Here is a 5000-nt window from a genome sequence, read left to right as displayed (position 1 = left end):
GATACGCTACCTTAAAAATTTCAAGAACTTTCATTTAACGGAACCAAAACATTATTCTTAGATACATCAACTGATCATGAAGGCATGCTTGATAATATATGCTAAAATGAGTCAATAATGAAGTTCCAGTTTATTACTTTATTGGATACGCCATTAAGTCTAGCCATAGTAATTATTCATTGTTTTCATCATTTATGCTACCAGCGAATTATTCAAAAGTGATTTTGATGTTCTTAGGAAATCTATACAATAGTGACAAATGATGTGGTCACTGCCATCAGACTTGTAGGTTGTACTGAAATGAAATTTTCTGAATGAGTTCTCTTTGGGGAGGTAAAAATTTCACTTGTTCATTTGTAGATGTAAAATTACACCCACATTAAATGTACAATTAAAATTGGGATGTCTGGAAATACATAAAGCAGGTCTTGTGTTCTGTGCAATGTTTAAAATTAAAAGGGCAATTAAAGGCAAAGCAGACTTTGTGATAGAACTATGACAGAATATCAACTACTTATTAAGTAATTATTCATTGTTTTCATCATTTATGCTACCAGCAAATTATTCAAAAGTGATCTTGATGTTCTAAGGAAATCTATACAATAGTGACGAATGATGTGGTCACTTCCGTCAGACTTGTAGGTTGTACTGAAATGAAATTTTCTGAAGGAGTTCTCTTTGGGGAGGTAAAAATTTCACTTGACCATTTGTAGACGTAAAATTACACCCACATTAAATGTACAATTAAAATTGGGATGTCTGGAAATACATAAAGCAGGTCTTGTCTTCTGTGCAATGTTTAAAATTAAAAGGGCAATTAAAGGCAAAGCAGACTTTGTGATAGTACGCTGACAGAAAATTGACTACTTATTAATTTTGATGTGGGCAGCTCATGCTTATTCATATTCATTGCTCACTTTTGTGGTAAGTTACTATCTCACTGCAGAGAATAAAGTAAATTTATCTAAATCAGGATGAAAATGTACAAAATGTGCAGCCATTGATCTTAAATGTTTTTAGTCTATTAATTAACCCATTGACCCCTGGGGGTTCCCTATTGATGAGTAAAATACTAAGTATGGCCGGTTTAGGGGTGAAAGGGATGCATTATTAAATATAGTACATCAATAATATTACCGTATCAGTAATTGAGCCAGTAAATAATATGTCCCAATAAAATTTAATATTGATTCCAACAGTGTTAAGTAATTAATATAAATTGATTTAGGATGATGGAACATCACACACCATTTTGTGTTCATTAAATTTATTTTTTACTTCATTCTTGGTGTATGGCAACTTATAGTAACTGCAAAAAACTTGCAGAAGAAATTGAAGAGAAGGTATACCTGAATATTATGGCTGTTTTGTGTGTCAAAAAATTTAATTGACCTGATTTTTGTTTATTTTTGCTGCCATTCCTTGCACACAGTCACATGTCTCATAAAACTTGAATGTGCAGACAAAGGTAAAATAATTCACTGTACAAAGTTTAAAGAATTGTTATATTTGTATTATTTATTAAATGGGATTCCAAAAGCAGAAAGGTGCAAATAGTGACACACACACCCATGCAAGGCAGCCACACAAGGCAATGAAAATTTTAAAATATACATTATTTATAAAATATAATGTATAATTACTTATCATGTAAATCATCATGAACAAAATTATTATATTTTACAATAATTACTTGTCATGTAAATTTTACTATACAGTTTGTAAATATCTTTAAAATTTCCATTACTACAGTTTCCTTCAAATTTAAAGTAAGAAATTTATCAAATCGAAAAGTGCAGTGCAAAGTTGTGGTAAGCAGGCATTTGTATTTGTAAATATTACTACACTAACTAAACATTTTTTATGTAATTAAGTATAATTTTTAATGGCTGGGACTAATATTTATTGCAATAAAAGCAAGAGTCTTATTTGCAGTACATTGCATTTAACCAGAGTTGAATCAACGCATCACAAAGTGCCAAGTTTCGATGGAAATTAGGTTTACTTTCAGGGGGCATTTTCGTGCGCCCTGCCACTTTTGAAGGAAAACTTTCAAAGCAGTTCGATTCTTCACAAATATGTGCTTTCCATACTAATGGCGATCGCTGGACGAAGACATATTTGCTGAGATTTGACCGAAAGTAACGTGGACACTGACGCCATTGTCTGATTTGGGGTAAGAAAATTTCAGTTGCGCGTCAAATATACACGGTTGTAGTTCACATTTCAAGAGGAGAAAAGACAAAAAAATGTCCAGAAGGTATGAAAATCACACATTAACAATACAGAGACTTTTGATGTCTTAGTCCAGAGAAAATAACACTTGATGGTGGAAAAAACAAGCACTGTTTTGTCGACAAAGAAAAGCCCTTTGGTAAACGAAGAAGTCGAAACGTCGGGGTTCAGTATTCGCTGTGCCACTTTTACCGGGAATATCTCTAGTCAAACCTTATCTTTGGCTCACAAAATATCACCTGTTGACGGCTTTTCGTGGACCAACGTCGGAGACAAAAGTCCTGTACTCTTAATGACAGAGTTCGGTTTAAACAGAAAAAGCTATAAACCGATTGACATTTTGCAAAATGACTCTTTCGTCCGGATAGAATGTATTCCCTTCAAAGGGAGAACAAACGAAATTCTTCTGTCATGTTTTTCCGTTACTTACCTTAACTCCATTCATGGATAAATTTTAAGCTGTGACATCCTTTGAACGGATTACCAGCTCATTTACCACTGACGCGCCATAAGCAAATCCCGTCAACCTGGCAAATTTGTTTTGCATTCACTTCAAGCGCGGGTATCCACGTGAAACAACCACAGCGGAAAATTTTAATGCCGGTTCCAGTTACTTTAATACGTAACATTATTCAATATTGTGATTTGCACATTCAATCATGACCATATCCGTTGCAAATAAGGCAAAATTTTTCCAACTTCGCGCAATTCTTTGACAAGTCTGAGCACACCGCATCATTCTAAAACAGCCGATCTAAGCATGTTTCGTTTCATCCGAGATAAAGGACTTTCCCAAGTAGAAGGAATTGCCGAGGTCTTTCTAGCTTTTGTCCATCTTCTTTCGGTATTTGTACCACAAGTGCATAGATAACATTGAAAGTGAATGCAATAAAAACTACAACTAGCGACAGCGTCGACATCTTTTCTTCCCGCGTTCTAAGACTGTCTCGAAGGTTTTCAACCAATCACAATGCAAATAAAATTGAATTTACCATTGATGATGCGCATGCGTGACATTAGTCTCCTTTGTTGGTCTGCAAGGGATACGCTAGAATAATTATATTGGCTTTATTCAAGTATGAGAAGATGCGAGCTGCTGTGAGCTAAAACTCCCTTACAGAAGGTAAGAATGTTTGTTTGCTAAATTTTAAGTGAGAGATCAGTCTCTTTAAAGTTCTTGTATTGTGAGAAGTTTGTGGGCCTGTCATGGATGATTTGCTCGAAAGCCAACTACACACAAAAGCGTGACATGTTCACACTGGATCTAGGGAAAAATGTGGCCTTCTTTCTCTTCCAAATGGAAGAAGATTTCAACGCTGACGATTGATCTTCAAGAAAATCACAATCATGACCTGGCCTTCGAAACAGAGCGTTAGGAGACGATTCCCTTCTCAATATTCCTATGGCTAATCAAAACTACAGTGTACCATAGGACTAAAGACGTTTCAATATTCTGCGGCAAAAGACTGAAACAACCTACCTATCTCAACTATATCTAAAAAATGCTGATAGCAAAAACCACCATTGTTCAGTAGCCTAAATATTGACTCTATAATTCACATATAGATAAAATTATACTCTACAGGTACTGTATACTTTATGAACACATTTATGTTACATTTCATCGGCTCCTTCGATTTATCCCGTGTTTTCTATTGCACATATATTAGTTTCTCATTTATTCTTATGTTTGTGTTAACTTAATAGATTTTTATTATTCATGTTTCATGTGTCGCTGCACATGTAGCGTGTATTTTACACACTGACACATTTTTCTGCAGGGTAAATGAAGCCTCTATTATTGTTATCATTAATGATCATGGCGATCCCTTCCTCGGGAAGTGGTCAAAGCACTCACTTCCAAAAGGTTAGCGTTCCATTCTTGTGACAAGTGCTTATATGAGTGGTATTAAATTGGAGTAATTTGTGGCAAGATTTGCATAGAGTACCGTGCGCTCACGCAAATGAATTGAACAGATTGACGGCTGTAATCGACAACTTCTCAACCGTCTAAATGAAGGCTCCATTTACATGGAGAAAAGTTGTCCCGGAAAGAAAGGTCTCCCACCTACCTGAACTACCATGGGCAAGCCAACCATTCCTACTATTCCTTGTAAAATGTTGCAAACCATTTACATGAGAAAAATAGTTGACTCAGCCAGAAGGGTGCCACCCACTCCAGGCCCTGCAGAGTGAAACAACTACTTTTACTACCCCCCTGAAACCCTCGCAAAACCACTCTAGGACAAAATTGAAACGTAGCATGGGACATACGGAAAAAGTGTTTAATCAGAGTTAATACATGTAGATTAATAATATTGGAATGAAGTGAGTGAGTGAGTGCCATCCTCTTACCTCCTATACTTCATGGTATGGCTACGTCATCTATGAACTCAAAAGGAGCCTTGATGTTCGAATGAACGGACCACATACTAAACTTGGTACACTGTAGATCAGCTTTTCAACATCAGCTTGTGCTGAAGCATTTTGCCACGTCATGTCAAGGCTTGTTGCAACTTACGTATCTGCCTTAAAGAGCAAAATTCACGGACAGTAGAACTTCCGTAATGGAAAAATAATTTTTGAAGGGCTCATTGTTAGTGTCAAATAGAAATAATCAATATAAATATTAATTATTGAAACACCTTTTTTTTGTGTAAGGTACAGTGTATGAAGTATTTGATTGGAATTTGAACCTTTTCATGAAAGGAAATAGGTAAGCTTCTTTCAATTCTTAACAAGCTATTTTAAATTGTTATTTATAA

At 35.4% G+C, this 5000-nt stretch overlaps 2 protein-coding genes across 2 annotated transcripts in view; one reads left to right on the top strand and one right to left on the bottom strand.

The window, feature by feature from the left end:
• Nucleotides 1-5000, bottom strand: part of LOC137973007 (zinc finger SWIM domain-containing protein 5-like) — a 435845-nt gene that overhangs the window by 110024 nt on the left and 320821 nt on the right. The window lies entirely within an intron of this gene.
• The window catches only part of LOC137974428 (zinc finger protein 709-like), a 95037-nt gene continuing 93327 nt past the window's right edge, over nt 3291-5000 (top strand). The window contains exons 1-3 of the mRNA XM_068821385.1: nt 3291-3358; nt 4017-4102; nt 4897-4951. The gene's annotated coding sequence lies outside the window, so the exon portion shown is untranslated. The remainder of the gene's footprint in view (nt 3359-4016; nt 4103-4896; nt 4952-5000) is intronic.

Source organism: Montipora foliosa, chromosome 10 (assembly GCF_036669935.1).
Source record: "Montipora foliosa isolate CH-2021 chromosome 10, ASM3666993v2, whole genome shotgun sequence".
In the NCBI taxonomy this organism is placed as follows: domain Eukaryota; kingdom Metazoa; phylum Cnidaria; class Anthozoa; order Scleractinia; family Acroporidae; genus Montipora; species Montipora foliosa.
This window is presented reverse-complemented; position numbering and strand designations above follow the sequence as displayed.